Source organism: Mytilus trossulus, chromosome 8, assembly GCF_036588685.1.
Source record: "Mytilus trossulus isolate FHL-02 chromosome 8, PNRI_Mtr1.1.1.hap1, whole genome shotgun sequence".
Classification (NCBI taxonomy): domain Eukaryota; kingdom Metazoa; phylum Mollusca; class Bivalvia; order Mytilida; family Mytilidae; genus Mytilus; species Mytilus trossulus.
The window spans coordinates 53,344,360-53,369,656 of NC_086380.1; positions in this window are offsets into that span (position 1 = coordinate 53,344,360).

Sequence of the window (25,297 nt, forward strand, 5' to 3'; positions counted from 1 at the left end):
GGAGAGCATGTCTGATATGTGTAGGAAAAATGCGTCCTGGAAGGATGAAATGTCGTCTTTAAAGACTGTTTTGTGTGCACTTGAAACGTATAAAATCCAACTAAGCATGTATGCCTTGTATGAAACATGCTCATATTCAAACCACCATAACTTACTTCTGTTCCGATATGAATGTAATATTTGTTACTGGACCTTAAACACTTGCTCATCATTTTCATCCATTTTTTTCAATTTTTTCAATCCAGTCTAAAACTTAAACTTCAACGGGATATAGTATTATACAATTACTGTCTTTTGTTGAGGTAAATATGCGGTTTTATTGACTTTCGAAAAAATGATATTCACTGAGGCCGACGGCCGAAGTGAATATCAGTTTTTCAAAAGTCAATTAAACCCCATATTTACCGAAACAAAAGACAGTAATTGTTTTATTCCATATGTCCGAGAGAAGAAAATGTACTTAATAACAAACATATACCAAAACAAATTTTACATGACATATTTTACCATAACGTTGCATGTAAAAGCGCGTGACGTTAAGCGCGGTGAATAACAATTTCTCAGGTGAATATGCTTTGTTATTCAAATCCAATTGAAATAGAGAAACCTACTAAAATAATACCAGTATTGAATAAATATATATATTTCTCATCGATTTTTAATATTATTAATATGATTAATTTTTTTTTTTTTCATTTATTTCGGTTTCTTTCTTTCGTTCGTTTCTATTTCGTTTCAACCTTTACAGGTTCCCGATGGTATCGTTCCTGTCGGATGTTGGTACGGGGATTATCGTTCGGTTTGAATTTGTAAATCAAAGATTAACATCTGAACACTTCTTTTGACAACAAATCTTTGGACTCTTTTTTGAATTCAGTAATGAAGATAGTTGATATACGTATTCAACATTTTAAAGAACATTTTACTATTAACCATAACCACAATAAACCTATTTCTCGTATCAAACATAAACTAAAAGAATTAGCCACGGAATTTGTTTTTTGTGCCGGCAGATAAAGCTGCTAATAATATTATTATTGTTTGACGTAAATTTTACATTGAGGTTCTGAAAAAGGAAATCACCAATTCACCAACATTCCAACTGACTCCATTTTCAGAAAACGAAATCTGTAACAAACATAAACTTTTAGCTACCGCTCACAAGCAGGGCCAAATACCATGAAAGTGCCAACTATGTATTGGCTTCCGACGCTACACAAAACCCCTTACACATATAGATTTATTTCGTCTTCAAGCTATTAATATTGTTCAACTATTAAATTGTCTATTCTTTTTACCAGCACACTTCGTTCAATTAAAAACCTGATAATAAATTGTTCAAATAAGGCCTTCGAAAATAGTGGAATAAATTACTTTTGGAGTGTCAAGAACTCGTTTGAAGTACTTGATAAATAGCATGCTTATAATGGTGATTTTGAATCTGGAATCTGTTCAAAGTTTTGATTTTCTACTCTGTATACCACATTGCCTCACATTCTCATTAAGAAAAAATTCACACACCTAATTAAATGGGCATTTAAAAAATCAGAATGTGAATATATATGTTCAAACTCTTTTATGTCATTTTTTAGTAGCAATAAACAAAAAAAAACTATGTTAATTGGACATGCTTTGATACTATATATGCCCTTGAATTTTTATTAGATAACATTTTTGTTCGCTTTGGGGATTCCGTATATCGTCAGATTATCGGAATTCCAATGGGGACTAACTGTGCACCCTTTATTGCGGACCTGTATTGTTATGAGTTACAATTTATGACAAAAATAAGCAAAGACCCATCGAAACAACATCTGATAACCAAATTTAATAATACTTTTAGATATTTGGATGCTATTTTGGCTCTCAATAATGACGACTTCAGTATGTATATAAATGAAATTTATCCTGTTGAACTTACTTTGAAAAAGCTAATACTAACAATGACCACTGCCCTTTCATCGATCTTGATATCTATATCACTAACGGAAAGCTGAATACTATTAGTTACACAGTGTGTAATTGTCCTAATACAAGAATTTATTTGGTCAATAAAATTCATATCGGATGAGGATAAATTCCGTATTAGGACAATTGAACACTGTGTAACGAATTTATCCTGATTTTGTTATATTACATATTATTATATTTAAATTCAATATAATGACAACATTAACCAAATATATTTTAGATATTAAAGTCAAAACTGTGAAAAATTAAAATATTAGGACTATGAAGCAACTCATTTAAAAAAAAATATTAGGTCAATGGTAGAAGGGAGATAATCCCAATTGACGTAATAAATAAGGAAGATAATTCCTATTGGCGTAATAAAAAATTGTACTGAAATTTATAAGGACAATATCACCCAATCAAATTGCGAGAAATTACTCTAAATCAGGATAATAAAATTTATGATAAAAGGGATGATTTTTCATTTCCTTTCGTTAATTATCCATTTTTAGATGGTGACGTTTCATTGTAACCATCTTACGGTGTTTATATATCTCAACTTGTACGATTCGCTCGTGTATGTAACAAAGTTTTTTAACGAGAGAAATTTATGTATTACTGAAAAATTATTACACCAGGGTTTTCGATATCACAAACTAGTCAAAACATTTACTAAATTTTATCATCGGTATGAGGACATCATTCGTAAATATAGCTCAACATGCAGACTTCTTGTACGTTCAGGTATTTCACATCCAATTGTTTATGGAAATATTCTTTATAAAGCACAAAGGTGTCAGTATTCACCTCAGAAACTAACAAAACATTTGAATAGACTTATTAAGAAGGGATATAATTACGATACTGTTGTCAAGTCATTAACGATTGCATATGTTAGCGTTAATATTGAGTCACTGATAAGGTCTTTGCATCGGAACTAAACACATTTATTATAAAAATAGTTGTTGGCATGACACGGGTTATGTTCTTCTCATATATGTTATGATGGTATGATACTAAACCCCTCACGGGAAGCATTATGCCTGATGTTCATATGATGAAATCATAATCTTTCAGTCAGTTTAATTGAAGTCTGGAGCTGGCATGTCAGTTAACTGCTAGTAGTCGGTTGTTATTTATGTATTATTGTCATTTTGTTTATTTTCTTTCGATACATCTTCTGGCATTAGACTCGGACTTCTCTTGAACTGAATTTTAATGTGCGTATTGTTATGCGTTTACTTTTTTTCATTGGTTAGAGGTATAGGGGGAGGGTTGGGATCTCACAAACATGTTTTAACCCGCCGCATTTTTGCGCCTGTCCCAAGTCAGGAGCATCTAACCTTTGTTAGTCTTGTATCATTTTGATTTTAGTTTCTTGTGTACAATTTAGAAATTAGTATGGCGTTCAATATCACTGAACTAGTATATATTTGTTTAGGGGCCAGCTGAAGGACGCCTCCGGGTACGGGAATTTCTCGCTACATTGAAGACCTGTAGGTGACCTTCATTCTCAATTTTATTTCAGCTGAAAAAGGTTACATATTTTCACCTAAATAGTATGTGAATATGTAGATTATATCAAAAATATATTATATGACAGAAAAAAGGTTCCCATTACTTGTTATTAAAAAAGCCCGGTATTTTTTTTCACAGCCAAAATTGCATGGCTTGGTTCTATCCACAAATAGTCCATCTTCGACACTTTGGTAGTCATTTGTTTAACGCACCAGATGAAACTAACCAAAATGTAAAAAGGTTACACTTTCACATACGCAAATGTTTAAACCCATTATTATACGGAAAGTGTAGCGTACATGAACCCCAGCGGCACCCCTTATCAATTGAGTAGTGAATTGTACCCCACCCCCTTTCTGGCCCAACGATGTATTTGTAAAACGCTCGGAAAATTGGTAAAATTTAGATAGAGAAGTAAAGATTAATCGACTTTCAGCATTGATTTGTAAACTTCATTTACATATCATTATGATTTTAACAATAATGACATTTTCAAACATCTACCGATCTGGACTATCTCTCAGCTTGTATTTAATAATAATAGTCAAGAATACGGCTAAAATACGGTACAGGAAAAATTGGTACAAGTAACGAATGACACATTTTTCATCGTACCTTTCAGCATGATTTGCAAACAAATGCTTTAAGTAAACTATCTAAAAAAACAGGTTGCTTTCATGAAAGTTAAAATTTGGCAAAAAGAATATAAGCCTGCATCTTTTTCTTTTAAGCTTGTATGTTATTTGGTTTTTGTTTTTGTTTGTTAATTTTTTAGAGGTACCAACCTATATGCGCTGCCTTTCGTGTCGCCCTAAGTCTTTTCAACTTCGAATCGCTGTGGACAAACAGTGGCGGTTTCAAAACCTTTTGTAAAGGGGCCATTTGAGCTGAGGAGGGGCCGCTCCAGTCATGCTGCAGTGATTCTATATATAAAAAAACATTTTTTTTCAACAAAATAGCCCCCCCCCCCCCTTTCCAGTCCCCCTGGATCCGACTATGGCAAATGTAACATTAGAGTCGATTAATTCCTTCATCTTGAAAGCGATTCCATAAGTTCCGCAAAACGATTTCCTTCCCGGTCTTTTTTTTATAATTACAATTGACATAATAAAATGACAACATTGTTCCATGTTATGTAGAGGTGATTATATAGTATACAAATGTATTGTTATAATATACTGAGGTGACAAAGTAGTATGAAAACGTTGCTTAATGTTATATTAAAATGTATTTATAGTGTGAAAAGTATCTCTATGACGTAGCAATATCACATAATAGTTTATTAAAATGACAAATCAATATGAAAATGTAGCTTCATATTATATAAAGATGTCTTCATAGTATGAACTATTATCTTCGAAACAAAGTGAAATGACATAATAATATGAAAAGCTAACTCCATTTTGTATCAAAGTGTCTTTATAGAATATAACTTAATCTTAGTAATATACCAACTGACAGAGTATTTTAGTCAAATGCCGTTACAGTATATACATGTATCTTAGTGATATAGCAAATTGAAAGAGTATTATAGTCAAATGCCGTTATCATGGTTATAGTATATAGATTTATCTTATTGATATAGAAAATTGAAAGCGTATTATAGTCAAATGCCGTTATAGTATATAAGTTTACCTTAGTTATATTGCAGTTTGACAGAGTATTATAGTGAAATACCGTTATAGTATAGAACATTTTCTTCATGATATATCTCTATCCATAATGATATGGTTATTGTAATCATAAGGCAGATGTGGCGTTCCATAGGCGTACGTTATCCAAGAAAAACAACAGGCAAGTTGTAGCTTTTTCACTGTACTGGCCGGACCAGTGAGTGAAACAAAGATGACTGAGTTTAAGTAAGGATAAAACAATCAGGAGCTGATTTTTTCTTTTACTACCAATCCAAAAGGTGAAAAACTGAAAATACAAATATAAATACAATTTTACAATGTGTTCAATGGTAATTAAAGCCCATTAAAAAAACGGATAAACAGTTCGTAGATATATAAACCTGTTAATGTTCGTTATGATAATAAATAGATGAATATTCTTGCACACGTCGGATTCTGTCTTGAATTAAATTGTGTTATCGCAGATACGAACAGTTTGAACGGTGAAATGTTCATAGTTTCTTTATAACATAGGAAATATATTAAAACAGTTCATCACTGATGTAAAGACATGATTTGTAATGATTTAATGTAACTCACGCTGTGGTTAGCCACGAATTGTTCCTTTTGACAACGTGTTCGCTGAATGTTCCTGGCAGTTGTGCACACGGCCGACTGATCAGTTTTGTCTCTCAGAAGAGAGGGGAAAAGTAACACGGATTCCTACACTGTCCTGTATAAAACTCCTAAAACTGGAGCACGTAAAGCGATGTACGCAATGAAACATTAACAATATAAAATGATGATCAAATGAAGAACAAATGATGAATGAATTCCAGAACATCGGAAAATCATGTTTTAAATAGCCCGATAGATGCTAATTATAGTACATAATAATACGTCACATCATTTATTTTCATACCTTGAACAGGTATTCCTACTAAAACAAGGCCATGACTATTGATTTTTTGTTATATTGATTTTATATTAACATCCTTTATGCAAGGTGACATGCCATGTAACTTGTCAAGGAGCCAAATAATATCGAACTAATTCAAATCGTGATTTTCTCATTCTGAATATGTATATCTGTTACACAGTATTTGTCCTGGTCTTTTAAGGTTTTATTGTCTATAAGATAAGACAAGAAAATACATGTACATGTATATATTTTAACCGGAGAACATCTTAAATCAGTTGGTCATAGATCACCCTGTGTTACTACTTCATGTTTTATTGCCTTTTCTGTAATTTTAACAAATCGTTGTGATACAGATGCAACAGCTTCTTGATGCTTTACCTACAACCACTTTTTGTAGTGTAATTGATTTGTTCTGTGGTGTTGTTTCATTTTTTTGATGAGTTATGTACCCGTGTAGTAAAAAAATCAGTACAAGTATCTCTACAGTTTGTGATTTGGCGACAACACTGTTGTTGACAGCATTTGTTACATATAATACCATGTTCAAAAAAGGTTTCGACGAATTGTTTTTTGTTGTTATGAAACTTGTATACAATGGCCTTATTTTAAGTTATGTGTATATTACACTAGCAACATGTAGGCTTAATTTCTATAGAATTAATTCTCGTGTTATTGGTTATGTACAGGCACCTACATCAGTTTGACGGCAGTTGTCCCTTGGATATATGTAATAATGTAAACACATGAATAGAAAGTAATTCAAGAGTATGGACAGTCATAGGATTGCACACAATAAGCGATACATTATTTTTTCTTTGATACACGTAAAATGATAAACTAGTAAACTAACTGAATAGTCAAAATGAACCAGAATGACTCTATGAATCAAGCAAACATCCGAAAAAATATGATAGAAACTTTAGAATTTAATATAACAACACAAAAAAATGCAAAAGTTCTGAGCGAGGTTCGAACTCTTTCTTCAAAACCGTCACTTATTAGTAGTTCTGCGCTCTACTGGTGGAGCTACGGTGATTCTTATCATTATCACTCTTATTTAGAAGCTATATTGGTACAATTTTTCGATGTTACAATTTTTTCTTTAAAAAGTGTTTTTTTATGTTATAAGGACACACTAAACCAATTTCATTTTTGAAGTAAAAAGTAGTATGAAAAACAACAGTCATAAAAAGCATAACTTTTTTTTTTGGTTTGAAATGTCCTTCTTGGGGGATAGCCTGTTTTTTTCCACATAAAAACACCCGAAAATCCGGATATTGGACTTTCATCCTTTTTTAGGGTTAAATTAACTATTGATCACACATATCATACTATATGTAAATCGAGATATTGATCAAAAAGCATTTTTATTTTTTGTTTTTATAGTAAATTTTACTCTGTTGGCACTTTTTGAAATTGGCCCTTCTGTGAAAAAAATCCTCGGCATATTGGCCCTACCTCTTTGAACCACATAATTTACAGGACTAGTTTGGTTGGATGTATAGCACTTTGACAAAAAGTAATTTTAATCGATGAAAAGCTTGATTGCTCCTGACTAATAGTACGTGACGTAAAGGCTTACCTTACTCCGAAGAGTTAAATCCGTAGGTGTTATGTACCCCCTTAAGTAATTTCCAGTTGTCTGTTGCAATATTTGTTTAATATCAAACCTAATGAAAATGTCCTTTCCAACTTTGATTATATTTGAAAAAATGAGAATAAAAACGAGGAATGTGTCAAAGATACAGTAACCGAACAATAGAGCGGAACACAGCTCAAGGTCATCAATGGGTCTTCAACGCAGCGAGTTACGACACTCTTAACTCCGAAATATAGATAGACACATATATGTCCCCAAAGTGTCTTGCTTTGAGTATACAGTTTCCGAGTAATCACTTCTTTAAAACACATATTTATCTTTATTATCTTTTACTAAAAATATTTTAACTTTGAATAACAAATAGACTTTTGACTTTAGAAATGCAGATGCACGAGTTTTATTCCCTTCCTGACAATGATATTGCAGATCTTATAGTACGCATTATTGTTCTCAAAACGTTAGTTTTGCCTTATCGGACTTTATATCTAATTGCACCTAGTATCAGATGTTTATCAAATTAAACAACCGCTATCTTAGCATTCTGACATCGGAGTCTTTTAAACTGACTTTTTTCTTTGCCAATCACTGGTTTTTTTCTACATTTGTCAGAGATATATGAAGAAAATTGAGACATCAAAAACATGTTTAACCCCGCAGCATTTTTTGCGTCTGTCCAAAGATAGGAGCATCTGGCCTTTTTTAGTGTTGTATGATTTTTAATTTTAGTTTCATTTGTGTAGGTCGGTGTTAAGTATGACGTCTGTTATCAATGAACTTGTACACATTTTTATATTGAGACCAGCTGAAGCACGTCTCCGGGTGCAAGGTTTTCTCGCTGTATTGAAAACCCATTGTTATTTCGCTCTTTGTTCGGAATGATGTTTCCTTAACCATTTTATAATTGGTTGCAAGTTAAGTGATTTACGCGTACTTTGATTCCATAAAGTTTACATCCCAAACGTTCAGTTGTTGGAAATAAAAATAAATTATCTTTTTTAATTTGTATTTAATTTCAAAATAGCTTTCTTCCCCAACTTTGACGACTAATAATTCTGATACAACCGTAACGATTAATAGTCCATTTGTCAATTACCAATTTGTTTCTGTTATAACACACTTTTAAAACAACTTACTTCCCTTTGTCAATCGTAGACTGGTTCCGTACCGGACAAAACTGGCTTTTGTCAATGCAAAGCATGATGAATTGAAAGTGATATATTGATGTTTTAACTAATCTTTTTTTTTTAAATATTTTCTGAAAAAATTACTAAAATTAACAACAAATTAATGTTATTAAAAGATTTGAAAACCTTACAGATAACTCACATTACGCACAGGTACATTTGTTCTTTCTGCTAGCTCGAGCTCTCCATTGTAAATAAAAATGAATGTCTCTCATGAAGGAGACAATTAAAAAAGGGATCTCTAATTACAGGGCCAATCACGGGATTTGGCAAAAGGTCTATTAAAAATAAAAATACAGGTTTCAATGTAAGTCGGACAAAACACTTTAACTAATAACGATCTATAGCATCTCATATCTGACATTCTAAACAAATGGAGTGTTCAACCAAAATGCTAAAAATCTTTCATCAGGCTTTTTTTTCGCAAATATTACGATTACTGTCATTATTTAAAGTAATTTAGTTTGTATGAAAATACCGCGTTACACGGAACATCTTGATTGTGTACAAAACTTTAGGAATGCATAGTATAAAAAGTATAATTGCAATATCTGTCAAGATTAAAGTAAATGTTCGATGTCTTTGTGGTCTATACTGTTATAAGAAAAAACAGTAAACATATCTGCAAATAGTGCATTTGTATTAATAAAAATAGAAACAAAATATATTTTATACTATTGTACAAAAAAGATTTCGAATAGAGAATACTTCTTCAATGGAATATATGTTTTTCTTACAGGATCTCTTAAAAGCAGCTAAAGGCGGGGATTTACAAAAGGTCAAAGATTATCTTTCCAAAGATGCAGATATAAACTATAGCGAATGGGTGAGAATATTATCATAGACAGCTTAATTACCCAGATATATTGTATTTAGTTTAGTATGGCGTTCATTACCACTGAACTAGTGTAAATATTTGTTTAGGGACAGTTGAAGGACGCCGCAATTGTTGCGGCAATTTCTCGTTGTATTGAAGACCTGTTGGTGACCTTCTGTTGTTATCTGTTCTGTTGTCGGGTTGTTGTCTCTTAGACAGATTCCCCATTTTCATTCTCAATTTTATTGAACAAAAACAAAATAACAAGTAACTGACAAAAAATGATTAATCATCATTATTCCCAAAATATGGCCTATTAATACAACAGATGTATATCGCTATAATGTTCGTTGTTTAAAAAAAAGTATTTTTTTGGTATCAAATGATGATTGAAAATAATAATTGCCATAACTTGCAATAGCCGCTTACGAGAATGAATGGTGTAAAGAGCTAGATCTCATCCTCAATAACCATAAGGTTTTAACCCATTTGTTGAAATGAAAAAATGTAGCTTCCTTATTTGGTGTTATTGGGGTATAAGGTTGTTTGTGTTCAATTCGTTCTGAATAATTTGATAAAACACATATCCTATTCGACGGTGGCAGGCTCTTTTCATTTCATCGAATGTATTGTTATGACAGTTAGATTTTATTATAAGAACTTAATTTGAATGTTAATTTGTTTTCAATTCTTACTATGAATTATGCTTGTTTCTTTGTTTGTCTTATATAAAGGTAACGTTACAATTCCTAGATTCGTTGTTAACATCGAGGTTAATCGATCAGAGCAAACTTTACGTAGTGATCAGTGGTATGTAAAACATTGTCATTGATCTGACTGTTTGATTCCAATAATTATAGAACCACAAGCAAAATGAACCAAAAACCAATGAACAAGAGAGCACCTGCTAAAATGATTCGCTGCTTTTAATACCCCGATTAAATTTCAAAGTAAAGGCAAAGTTTTATTACAGGTTTCATAAGCAATAATCAGTGGTAATGAAATCATTGTCTGACACTACAACACTGACATATGCACCTTATACTGTTCTAATACAATTAATATAGTTGGCATATAGCTATCAGAGCGAAACAGTCGTTTAAATCAAGGTATATCTTATATTGACCCATGGACATGGAAATGAGGTCAAGGTCATATAGACATGTAACTTTAATATCATATACAGCATATAGCGTACGAACTGTTGCCAGTAGTTTCTGAATTAGTCATACACAGTTAAAAGTAAATATTAACCACTGAATAATGACAATGAACCATGGTAGACGGACAGGCACAGTTTACTGTCGCCCGAGAGAACAACTAAAGTGATATATTGCTTACAGTATATGAGAAACAAACTTAACATGCAAACTAAACATTGATCAATGCACAATTATCACGAAGTAACATAGAAATGTGCCTTTAATTCATTCGTTACTTTTGAGGTGTTTGATATTTTAATTTTGATATTTGATTGGGGAATTTCCGTTTTGAATTTTCCTTGGAGTTCGGTAATTTTGCTACTTTATATTGTAAATCTTTTTCCAACAAACACACTGGACTTATATTTGAAATGTCAAAAAATTTGTGAACAAAAATGTTTTATATAGCAAATATTCAGACATTTCAAAATCACTCTTCAGATTGTTTACATCATGGTTGCTCGTTATACACCAAAGAATTAGTACTTTGTACGCAGCTTTCATTCAAACGGATAACCGCATCTTTACATCTTGTGATTCCTGCCATAAGTCGACTAATGGATTGCTAAGGTAGCAGCAACCATTTAAGACGAAGGGTACTGATTATTTCATGACGTGTTTGAACTGGGGTGTTCTTTAGTGCACGTTTCACCCAATAGTGTCCCGTGTATGCTCAATATGGCTACGATCGGGCCAAGGAAGGAAAACCGAATTCCATTGCAACAATGGATCTTCGTCCACGATGCTTTTTTCCAACTTTGGCGAAATCTGCACTATATTGGATACGGGCAACTGTGTGTCTGCCCGTAGGCAAAGGTCCCCAAAATGGTCTTATCGCACGATAACCAGTAGCGATGAGCCGATCTCGAACAGTTCTTGATTAAAGGCTCCTGTATGGTCATCAATTTCGTTTCATGATTATATTGTTTGCAATAGGTTTCCTCCTGACTAACCTTCATTATCCTTGATTTTCCTTAGCAGATGTTATAGGGAGTCTCCTTGATCTCGGAATGTCTTTAACATCGTTTTTTGCCTGATTTTTATTTTTAAAACAGCTTATAGTGGAATGGTGATGACCAACAATACGTGCATTGTTACAGCGACATACCTGCTTCTTTAGTGCAGATTATCTGCCATCTTGCTGCAGTAATGAGTTGTGGGTGAACCGTTGTAAGGTGCAAATCAAATAACTTTATAAACTTGGTTATTTAAAGTGTTGAATTAATGAGTATAAAAACATCTGTTTTTTTGTTTACGAGTACAGTAGCTGAATGTACAGATGAGAACTTATTGAGTCGATATTTATTGATTAAACTCGATATTTAAATAATGTTTAACTTTTTCTATTTCAACAAATTATATCACAAAAAAAAAAAGTGTTTTTCTAATTTGAATTTCAATTTGGTGTTGCAATACTTTTTTCCATTTGTATATATAACTAATTTTAAATGTTGCAAAGATTAGTGTGTTATTTCTATATGCAATACAACAATACTGTGCGGGACAATTTGCCATTCCCGTATCGGCAAATCTGACTTTGTCAGTTTACAAGATATCAAAAAAATAATTTTGCCCAGCAATAGATTATTAAAAAATTTGAAAAATGCCATATGTTCCATTTTATTATAATTTCCCATGGGAACATTGAAAGTTCTCATGGGAAAAATACTTTTCCCATGGGAACATAAGTAAATTGTATGTCCCCATGGGAAATTCTAAATTTCCCACGGGAAACTAATTTTCTTGCCATGGTAAAATTCTTTTCCCATGGGAACAATATTTTTTTCCCATGGGAACAATATTTTTTCCCATGGGAACAATAACTTTTCCCTTGGGAGCAATATGTTTTCCCATGGGAACAGTAGTTTTTACCATGGGAAGTGATATAACATAAAAAAAATCCTCTCATTGCATGAATGAAGCAATTTCACAAAACGGATTAAGTTATTATGGGTACAAATATTTCTTTGTATCTTAATTTTAGAAATATATAATTGTGAGTTTATTACCATTTTTTTCTTGGCATGTTTAGTTGAAAGTAAATCACTATGTGTCATACTACAAATTGAGTAACAAAAATTTAACTACTGCAAATTCAGAATTTATTGCTGTTTTTTATTATTGTGAAAATAGTGACAGGGTTATAATCACAATAATATACACTTGCATATTGAAATTTTTTATGAACTAAAAAGGATTATTTTAGATATTGCAAAAAAATGCATTTAGGTCTGAAATGGGGGAAAAATCTCACTTACAATAATTTCTGAATTTTCAGTATATAGTTTTGCATATATGGCTTACACACAGTGTCCTACGTTTATCCAATTGAATGTTTTTGTGTTTTTTTCATGCAAACATTTAAATGTTGATATGTCTTGCTCATTGTTGAAGGCTGTACAGTCACCTATGACTGACAATACCTTTATCTCTGGTTTTTAGTTGTCTTATTGACAATAACATACCATATCCTTATTTAATTTCGACACTTCTAAATTTAAGTTAATATGTACATTTGAAAATATCATTTTCAAAAAGACAAAATCTTACAATTGGTATATGAAATAAGGCACTTGTGTTTTAATATTTAATCTTTTTAATGAGATAACACCATCAAGTAAAATGAATGAAACAAAAACAGAATATTAAACAAACAGCAATAACATAACTTAAGCAAGTGTCAATAAACCTGCACAAATAATATGTCTAAGGTCATAAGCATAAGCATGCAGCAATATTATATATATAATGTCATAAGCAAAATAACATCAACATACAGCAATAATATATATAAGGTCATAAGCATTAACATGCAGTAATAATATTTCTAAGGTCATAAGCATAAACATGCAGCAATAATATATCTAAGGTCATAAGCATAAACATACAGCAATAATATATCTAAGGTCATAAGAATAAACATGCAGCAATAATATATCTAATGTCATAAGCAAAAGACAATAAACATACACCAATAATATATCTAAGGTCATAAGCATATATATGCAGCAATAATATATCTAAGGTCATAAGCAAGAGACAATAAACAGGTCTTGTAAAGGAATATAACAAATCTGCTTTTCTGAGATGTTTTATAAGGTTCCAAAAATTTGTTATGCACTACAGCTTCCCATCCAGCTAAGGCTGGAGTATATTCTCGTTAACGACAATAATTAAACCTTTATAAGCTCTTAGATATTTTCCTCGTATTAAGTTCTCAGAAAAATCTAACTTTAAAAGGCCTGATAATTTACAATAAAATAGTATAACAAGAGTACAAATGAAATAGCATGATGACAACATAAAGTAAAAAATAGTAAGTGTAAAAACATTTATCAAATGATTATTCATCAATTAAACTGATATGGGGACGAAGTCCCCAATAACAGTAGAAAAATCAATAAAAAAATTTAAGAAAAAAAAAAATTCCCGAAATTTTCATTGTACTAATGAACTCAAAATCGTTCAATTTTTTTGATGTCATGTTTTGAAATCCCGCATCTGCGCAGAAATCTACAATATAATTCCTTTTTCCGGTCTCGTTTGTATGAAACTTTGAGTAAAATATATATTTATCAGTCTAGTATAAAATAGGAAGGAACGCAATACCAATTTCATTTTTAATAATTCCTTGATATGAAAAAACGTTACCTGATGATAGCGTTTCTGTGTTTTCATTGCATATGACGTCATAACTTATTTAACGTCACAACTAAAATCACTAACAACAGAACCAAAATCGGAAACGTTACAGTATTTCCGTTTTTTTTTTTTTAACAAATATTTAAGTTACAAAAAAATAATTCATACAGACTTCGTCCCCATTTACAGGTAATGCCTGCCTCATATTTAAGAAAACTGTAAATTCTTTCATTTTCTTTTAGTTTTAATTCATACAAAAATGTATCTTAGTATACCTAACAACATTACTAAATAAACGCTAATAAAAAATGTGCAAGAGGAGCATGAATTCAACATAACATAATAAATTAATAAAAAAAAAAGTTTTTAATAACAGTGTTTTACTGATTATCTATCCCTTATCAACTTAATAAACAACAGAAAATATGTTTTGTTGTTTTCAACAACGGTTAGATAGTACTATTCACAACAATTAAATGATAATCAGTTTTCTTATGAAAAGATATTCAAATGTCTCTCAAATGACTATTCAAATCTAGTCTGGAGACTTACACACTTTTTCTCACTTCCTTTCCTAAATAGGTCAATTATAGGACAGAAGTTATTTTAGGAAACATTTCATAAATTTCTTATCTAGATGCAATATTTTCACATGTATGTCACAACAGAGTTTGATATTTGTTGAAATTAATAGCTATATACAATTATCCAACAAAAAAATAAAAAAGCAAATAACATAAAACATAAAACATAATAAAATAAAATTCTTTGCCGAGCACAGCCTGATACAACCCCGGAGGTCAAACCCTGAATAGTTTGGACAAATTTCAACACAATATTCCAGCTTGAAATTATCCAAATTCAGATTGTGTCTAATTTTTTACATACTCTAGGTATCAGACACTAAATAAATGATCTTAAAAGTCTCTTTCACAAAACTGCATTTGAAGATTTTTTCTTGAAACTTTTCAAAATATTTGGTATTTGAAAAATATTAATAAAAATTAATAGGAAATTATTTTTTTTTAAGGCAAAACCATCAACCCCGGCCTTAATTCCAGACTTCCCTTTGTAGCATAGAACCTTGTAGTACAATTTAAGAGACATCAATACACTTAAACAAACGTTATTGTCTGAAAAATACAAAAAAGCTTTTATGGCTCCCTAATTCCGAAACTGTTGATACCATAACCACCAAAGTCAATCCAACCCTTTTATTTTTTTATTTTTTTTTTGGGGGGGAGTATTTAATCTTCTTGCAAATTCTTAAAATTTCATAGAGATTCATTCATTCAAACTTAATCTATTGTCTGAAATCAGAATGTGTCTTCAGATGACAATGAAGCAACAGACGACAATACCATAGCATTAGACGAACCCAATAATTTTTTTTGGTCGTATAAAAAAAGGATAAGTTAAGTGCGAAATACCAGTTCAAAGTTCAAACTTGTGGGCATACAAAACACCAAGAAATAATAAGAATGACTGGTGTTATTGATTTTAATTCCTGGATTTAACGTCTTCTTGGCCTCACTACCTGGATCTGCAATTTAACATATATAAATTATTTAACTATTCTTACTAAATTTAAATGCATAAATAGTTGCAAAAATGTAATTAAAGCACACTGATATCACAAAAAAACTTTGATTTTTATGCTTCCCTTGATTTTATGGCTTTTTGTTTACTGATAACACTTTTCATTTTAATCCCAACAATTAATTGCATAAATAAAGATTGTTCCCATTATGAAATTCAATAAAATATTTGTCAAAATAAGAGTAGAAAAATAATGACATTTTAAACTTAAATTACAGCTTTATTCTGCAAATTCTGTTACAAATATAAATCTACGCAAAATAATGTTCATTTCATTCAATTGCAATTTGTAAGCAAATTAAATATTTCACATACTAACTATAAAATTTGGAATATTTGCGTTTATTTTATAAACAGATTAACTTTTGCAATTTTAGCAAATGTTGCATATAAGTAAAGCTTTCTTAATTTTAAATATATTTAAATTTTTGCAATATCAATTATTTTGCAATTAACACATTTATAAATAAATTGCAAAATTATCTGAATTGAAAGTAATACTTATAGAATAACTAATCGAAAGATTCAAATTGAAAAAAAATTTCAACGAGTGACCGAACAACACATTAATTCACGAATGCGAATAGCGCATGAGTAAATTATCAGTGTTGTGTGGACACGAGTTGAATACTATTCAATATTTGAATTCTTTAATTAGTTATTCTTTTTATTACATTGGTAAATGGCTTTTATAAAAGAAATTAATGAAAAACATGTAAGGAACTATATCTTTTTTCTACGCATTCACAATTTGTTTTGATACACCGTTATCAACCTCTTGACAACGCCTATTGGTGTATGACGTCAGAGAGTGAAATACACGTATTTAACATGTGAAATTATTGGTTTTTATTTAACTGGGAAATCAGAGTATTTCATTGCAACCAATGTAATAAATAAAAATATTTGTTTAAATAAAGCAAAACTTATAAAACCGTGTTCAAAAGGCCTAGAAAAACAGTAACAAAAAATGATATCATTAAGGTGGTACTTAAACACTACAGGGACATAACTCTGTAAAATCAACTAAATATTTTAATTACATTGTGCTGTTACGGGAATATCAAGCTTCTCAATGATAATATTAAGTGTTTGTCAAACTGCTGTATAACCACTGATAAAATCGTTAGTTCAATTTTTTTGAATTTTTTATATTTTTGTCAAAGGGTGGTAAAAGTAATTAATTTCAGTGAAGTAGTTGGGTTCCACCTTAATACCAAAAAATTTGAGGTCTTTCAAATTTCACAAAATAAATTATCTTGTCTTGCAATGTACCTCTGACGAAGTCTGCAGCTGAACAATATGTCTATTGATGGCTTCCAAAATGTTGGGATCCAGTGCCCTAGATGGCCTTTCAAATGGAAAATGATGTTCGTATTGTTATACAATATGTTCCCATGGGAGGAAAATTTGTACCCATGGGAAGAATTATTTCCCATGGGAACTTTTTGTATTCATCTTTTCCCATTGGAACTTTAAAGTTCCTATGGGAACTCTAAAATTCCCATGGGAAAAGTATTTTTTTCCCATGGGAACATTGAAAGTTATAATATTCCCATTGGAATTATCAAATTTCCGAGGGGACATGTACTTTTGATCAGCTGCAGTGACAACAGTGACAACAGTGACAACAGTGATAAGTTGGGAAGAATTATTTCCCATGGGAACTTTTTGTATTCATCTTTTCCCATTGGAACTTTAAAGTTCCTATGGAAACTCTAAAATTCCCATGGGAAAAGTAATTTTTTCCCATGGGAACATTGAAAGTTATAATATTCCCATTGGAATTATCAAATTTTCCAGGGGACATGTACTTTTGATCAGCTGCAGTGACAACAGTGACAACAGTGACAACAGTGATAAGTTGGCATTTTTTAAATCTTTAAATAATCTTTTGCTGGGCAAAATTATTTTTTGATATCTTGTAAACCGACATAGTCAGATTTGCCGATACCGGAATGGCAAATTTGTCCCGCACAGTGTTCAAGAATAACACACGAGTATCTTCTAAAAGATGAAGTTAAATCTTGCTTTGAATGCAGAATAAAGGCAACATTATCATAGTCATCAATCGATTAAGCAAAAATAAATCCAGGTTACAAACTAATACGGAAGGAAACACATTTATTATAAGAGGAAAGTAATTCAACAATTGTGTACTCTATGTAACAAACAATCTTTCGATATCGTTAAACATTTAATAATGGAGTGTCATGTTCTATTGACAGAGAGAAATGTTATGTTTTATAAAATTGTAGATGAACTTCCCATTCAAAAATCTGTGGACATTTTCAATTTAGACGACGATGACCTTCTTGAAGTACTACTAGGATCTGTTAATGATATAGTATACGATCTCGATCCTATAGATTGGTCTAGAATGATGTATTACATAGCAAAACATGTTTACCCCATGTTTAAGAAATTCAGACATGTATTATTTGAAAACAGATTTAATTTTGAATTTTGAATAGACTTTGATTGAAAAACATTGTGTTTTTGTTGTGTATACAAGAATATGTCATTATATGAATTGTGTGTTTATCTAAATATGGATGTTTTTTTGTTTTTTTTTTTCATTGGGTATTTATCTCGAAATGTATGATATTTTATTTATTGTGTAAATAATTATTAATTTCTGTTTGTATGCAAAATCTTCATATACATGGAGGAAATAAAGATTCATTCATTCATTCATTCATATATAGTTGTGAATTAGAGATTTCGAAAACCACAGATTCAACTTCCTGTAACTCATATTTTGACATATACCTCGAATGTGACTGTGTTGGTCATCTCTGTACCAGAGCCAGTGACATACAAGAAGATACCAGTTTTGAAATTATATATTTCCTTCATCTTAGCATGCTTATTAGCAAATATATCACATTTACCTCGTATGGAGTATACAATTCTAAACTAATACAGTTTTCAAAAGTTTTCAGTTGCTATATATAGCTATTCAGAATATGTTTAACGTCATTGGTGTATTAGCAAAAACCTCCTGGAAACGTAACGGGACTTTAAAGATAAACCTGCAGTGTCAACCTCACAAATAATATATTATACATGGTCAAATTGTTTCAAAATAAGAGAAGGGTGTACACACGTTATATAACTACACCAGACACGTTTGGTTCCTGGATTCTTTAAAAACGAATAAATGTAAAGCGTCATATTCATGCTGTTTATATTATTTAAGTAGTATTAAATTATTCATGAATATGGGATGTACCTGTACTTTAAAAAGTGAATAACTACATTATAAAGTTTAGATTGATATATTCTATCGTATGTTCGTCTTAGATTTAAACACGGTAACATCTCCAACTGCGACTTTGTTTTACCAATGAGACAACTGTAAACTACGTAACAAATTATGTAGATGTTAGCAGACTATCTCTCTCTCTCTCTCTCTCTCTCTCTCTCTCTCATTTTCATCTATCTAATTTTAATTGCCGTGATTTAAACCTCTCTTTGGAATCTACCCATTAAGAAACCAACTGTTATACTGTGAGTGTGATACAACTCACCATGATATTGTTCGTTTGTATGTTTGATGGAGTTTAAAACTCCGTTCGGCAATATTGGTTATACCATGGCGACCAGTTTTTTTGTTGGTGGAAGAAACTGGTTTTACCAGACAGAACAACCGGCTTTCTGTAAATATTGCTATTTTTCAATTTTGATGGGATTTGAATACACCTCACCATGAGAATGTACACATAAAATTGAGAATGGAAATGGGGAATGTGTCAAAGAGACAACAACCCGACCAAATAAAAAACAACAGCAGAAGGTCACCAACAGGTCTTCAATGTAGCGAGAAATTCCCGCACCCGGAGTCGTCCTTCAGCTGGCCCCTCAACAAATATATACTAGTTCAGTGATAATGAACGCCATACTAATTTCCAAATTGTACACAGGAAACTAATATAAAAATAATACAAGACTAACAAAGGCCAGAGGCTCCTGACTTGGGACAGGCGCAAAAATGCGGCGGGGTTAAACATGTTTGTGAGATCTCAACCCTCCCCCTATACCTCTAACCAATGTAGAAAAATAAACGCATAACAATACGCACATTAAAATTCAGTTCAAGAGAAGTCCGAGTCTGATGTCAAAAGATGTAACCAAAGAAAATAAACAAAATGACAATAATACATAAATAACAACAGACTACTAGCAGTTAACTGACATGCCAGCTCCAGACTTCAATTAAACTGACTGAAAGATTATAATTTCATCATATGAACATCAGGCACAATCCTTCCCGTTAGGGGTTTAGTATCATACCATCATAGCATATATGAGAAGAACATAACCCGTGTCATGCCAACAACTGTTTTTAGAATAAATGTCTTTAGTTCCGACGCAAATACATTTAGTCAATTGAATCCTTATGAACACTTTTATTAAAATGCAATCTATAAAACGGTTTTGAAATTTATTAATCTCGAATTGTTGGCCAATATTATTTATTTTACTCTAATCATTTGATGTGTATGAGCTTTTGATTTTGCCAATTGATAAAGGACAATTTTCCTCGGAGATCAGTTTTTTTGGTTTTACTTTTTGATGACATACTGTGGATTCATTTATTTTCGTGGGTATCAATTTTCGTGGATAGAGAAAAAAAGACGTTTCGTGGTATACGTAAATTCGTGGATCTCTGATTACAACAACGAAAACTTTGATAGATAATTCGTGGATTGCTTGTTGATTTAGGAGATCATATAACCTCCTTGGTTTGATCAATAATAAAACAAGACAAAAAAGAAGGAATTCATTGAATGGTCAAAATCCTCGCTTGGTCATTCTACGTTAAAGTGTTCATTGATAACTTCGATTACAATATAATGGACAAAGACAACTAATTATTTGTTTGTTTTACAATAAATGTTAGTATATTCCTATATGGCATTCAAAACTTCATGATTGAAAGCTCATCCCGATATAATAAACAGTTATATAAGAATATAAGGTTTGAAAATAAATGTTCCTGTCATAAACAATATAGCCTACGGGCAGTATCCCCGTACTTAATCCTTTTGATTTTTAATCAATGGTAAACCAAATTATGACACGGTAATTAACAACTTGCAGTTATTTTCCATGAACAGTTTTAATAAATTATCACTGATATTTGATATATTTATAATAGATTTAATCAAAATACTTGTATCTTCTTTCAATAAAAAACACGTGTTATGTTACAATGTTTTTCGCTAGTCAACACTATAAAAGAACTGCATAACATAACCGGAAATAAACATCTGACTCCATACACATTTCTCGGGATTATTCTTCGTTGAATTCTTAAATTCGTGGTTTGCTGTGACCCACGAAACAAACGAAAATTGTATACCACGAATAAAAATGAATCCACAGTAGTTCTTTATTACTTCTCAAGGATGATGACAACATTGTAATTTTTTTCCAGTATTATGGTTCTCCCTTACACGTAGCTGCTGAAGGTGGATTCATCAACATAGTTAAAGTGTTATTAGAAAGAACAGATATAGATCCAAACAAAACTGACAAGGTACGTCATGACGCTCTTTACAGAATTGTCAAACTTTGTCAAATAAAATATACAGATCCCAAAAAAATAATAAGGTAGGAATATATTGGTCGAGTAGTACAGTTGCTAAATCGTTTAAAACATCCAATAATAGGAAAGAAAAATGATGGTCAAATTACGCATATCCTGATACATATTGAAAGAATGTAAATGTGATATTATTGTACATGAAAAAACTTTCAACTACGTCACACATATCTGCCCGTAATGATACTAACTTGTATACTGTGAGAACGAATTACCATTATTGTGTTGTTTTTTTGTTTGTTGTGTTTGACGCCACGTATAATAATGGCCATACTTTTGTTGTTGGAAGATGGGAAAATAAACATATTATGTAAACAAGTAATTAACTTAAACCACATTTACAGTTACAACGAAATAAATTAAAATTATGAAATTCATTGCCGTCAAAGAGGTACGAGATGAAATTTTATACAGGATTGTCCAACTTTGTTACATCTACCATCAAAATCAAAGAATAGGCCAGGAATACTATAAATAAAAAAATAGGGTAAAATAGATTGGTAAATCGTATGAGACACTAAAAAAGACAAGACTACTGATGTTAAAATTACACATATCCTGATACATATTAAAAAAAGTAAATGTGATGTGACGTGTTAAATGTCGTAAATGTTAGCAGCTTGTCTGTTTCTGTTATATAATTTTGACAGCTGGGACAACATCCCTAATGTGCCTCGAAATGAGAACTCCAAAGTCACGTGTAAAGAAAAAATCTCTGTGTAGTGATATTGGACATGTTTCTATTTTTAACAAATGACTGAACTTAATTATTTGTGGTGATTAGGAAAGTAGAGGAACATAGAATAAATGTGTAAAAACTTTGGAGCTATTGAATGTCTTCAAAGTATTAAAATTTCAAATAGCTTATTGTGTTAAAAAGGGGATATTTTACCACAAGGAGCCGCATCACTAAGGGATGTCTGGGGTTTGCTAATTTACGGAAAAAGTAATCTCACTTCGTACCCCGAAAATTTAACCACATGTGTGAAAATGGTACAGCTTCGAAACGAGCTATCATACATATCCAAGTTTACGATATGGACTGGGCTATAGTAAAAAACGTTACCATTACCGCCTATGTAAAAACAATTAAAGATTTTGACCCAGCTTGAACTATATCTAAACAGATTTCGGTTGCCTTGCTGATACCTCTTTTTTTTTAAATCTTCCCGTAATGATATCAACAGTTACACTATGAATGCGATCCAAATTACCATGTTATTGTTGTGTATTTATTTTTTTGAATTTGACGCCACGTACCGAAATTGCCAATCCAAGAAGAACAGGTTTTTTGTGGTGGATGGGGAAAAAAACAGACAGAATAATTTAACTTCTGGAAAATAGGCAACCTTTTTCACTGATAATTATATTTGAATACAGATCACAATGAACATGTTTTATGTAGACAAGTAATTAACATAAACCACATTTACAGTTTCAACAAAATTAAGATTCGCCAAAAAAGTTTGAAATTCATTGATATGATGTCAAGTGTTATTTTTTGTTGTACTGTACTCATTTGTATGAATTTTTTTTGGTTAACTTTCATATGATGCCATGAACAGTACAATCTTTTTATTTTAGTATAATGGTGATACTTCCTTACACTTAGCTGCTAGTGGTGGACATCTCGACATAGTACAATTGTTATTAGAAAGAACAGATATAGATCCAAATATAGAAAATGAGGTATGTGATGACGTGTTGTACACATTTGTTAATCTTTGTTGAATCTTTCTTCAAAATCAATGTTAACATAATGTTGCTATACTCATCTCAGCAAAGTACTTTAATCTTCAGAATGGAAAAAAACGTTATGTATCTAGAGTATTCGAAATGTCAAAACATACGTATACCCAAATCATTGATATTTCATAGGAAACAAAGATAAATAATTAATTAAAAATCATTTTCTTAGTTTAAGGTTATTTTGTATTCCAGTTGCACATTAACATTTAAAAAAGGGTTTTATCATAAATGAACGCATGCATATAAAGCCAATACTGTTTTGAATAAAGTCTTAAGATGGGATCCTCGCGGATCGACGACAGAAGATGTAGAATTATTGCAAACATGATGTTAATTAAATACACCAACAACTTAATATATGATTCCGATTATAATAAATTCCATAATGAATAATCAGCTGTTTTTTTCAAAACCAAAGGAAAACATTGTCGTTTTTCTTTGTATCATTAAAAGCTGTATAGATTAGTATTGTGATATATATATTTGGTGTCATTTATTAATCGAATGTTCAACCTTAATTGTTATTGTTTTCAAGACAATCAAATATATTAGTTTGACCAACTCATATGACATAGGTGATTTATTGTTGATATCTTTTATTTCATTAATATTACATAGTTGTCCTTATTTCACGTGTTGAACTACTGCTAATTAATATCATTAGATCTAATTCTTATCAGGAAGGTATTTACTAAAAGTAAATTTTACATCCATCATTTTTAGAATAAAAATTAGAATATTCTCATGATGTATAATCCAATGCTTTTAAAACCTGATTAGATTAGCTTTTATGATATACATGATATATACTGAGCCAAACAAGATTTTTCTTTTATTTCAAAAACTAAACAAGATATGATTATAAAAATAACAAAATGGAATTACGAAAAGTCAGAAGCAACATGAATGTTTACCACTTATATCCACTAGGAATTTCTTTGTATAGAGCGCTGTAGCATCCCAGTGTGGAAATGGGTATAGTATAATTCAAAATCTCGTTCACTCTCTATGTGCATCGATGACAGATTGCTATTGATTTCGCATTCCGTTTAGTATCTTTAGATTTTGCCATTTTGGAACTGCATTTCATTTCCTAATCAGTGCATTTTCAAATTATTTTTAATTTTGTGTGAACATCACCGGGATTTTTATGGATGTGTCGGTTCAACAGATCCCATACATGATTGATCGGATTGAGGTCTTGGGATCAACTTTGTCAATCCTTTGTAGTTCCAGTCTGTCTGTATCTATGTATACTCTCCAAACTGTTGACCTAATCAAATTTAATGACCCGCGACGTCGGCAAAACTCATTTCGGCATCAACCAACCCAGTAGTTATCTCGCGGACATTGTTGGAAAGGACTGGTTGACGCCCCATGCAATATTTTTAAAACAAATAAATTTCAAATATCGTTTTAAAAGTCCAGGTAAACAAGGTAAAACATTGATTATACGTACAAAGTTTAAAAGAAAATAAAAAAGTTGCTAAACTTTTATGCTCAATATAATTCGATTTTTAGTTTTATAACACAGACTTTTATTAATTTTAGTAGTATCTTAACAGAAAGTTGATAAACTAGGGTTATGGTAAAGAACGTCTCGTGTTTTTTTGTAAAAAAATATCCATCGGCAGCTACCAAATCTTATTGATAGATATTCTGTATCAACTGTTCAAATGATACGTGATAGTTATAAGGTAAAATAAAATAGGAACTGACGTTATTCATCATCAAAGTACCATATGTTTTGTTGATTGTTTAGTTTCTTGTCGAGATATGTTTTCGGGTATAGACACAATCAATTGTTCTCTTAACAATTGTTTTCAATTGGATGAAAGTCCCTTTTCGTTGAGATTTGTTCTCATTATTATTTTTCTTCTTCCGCCA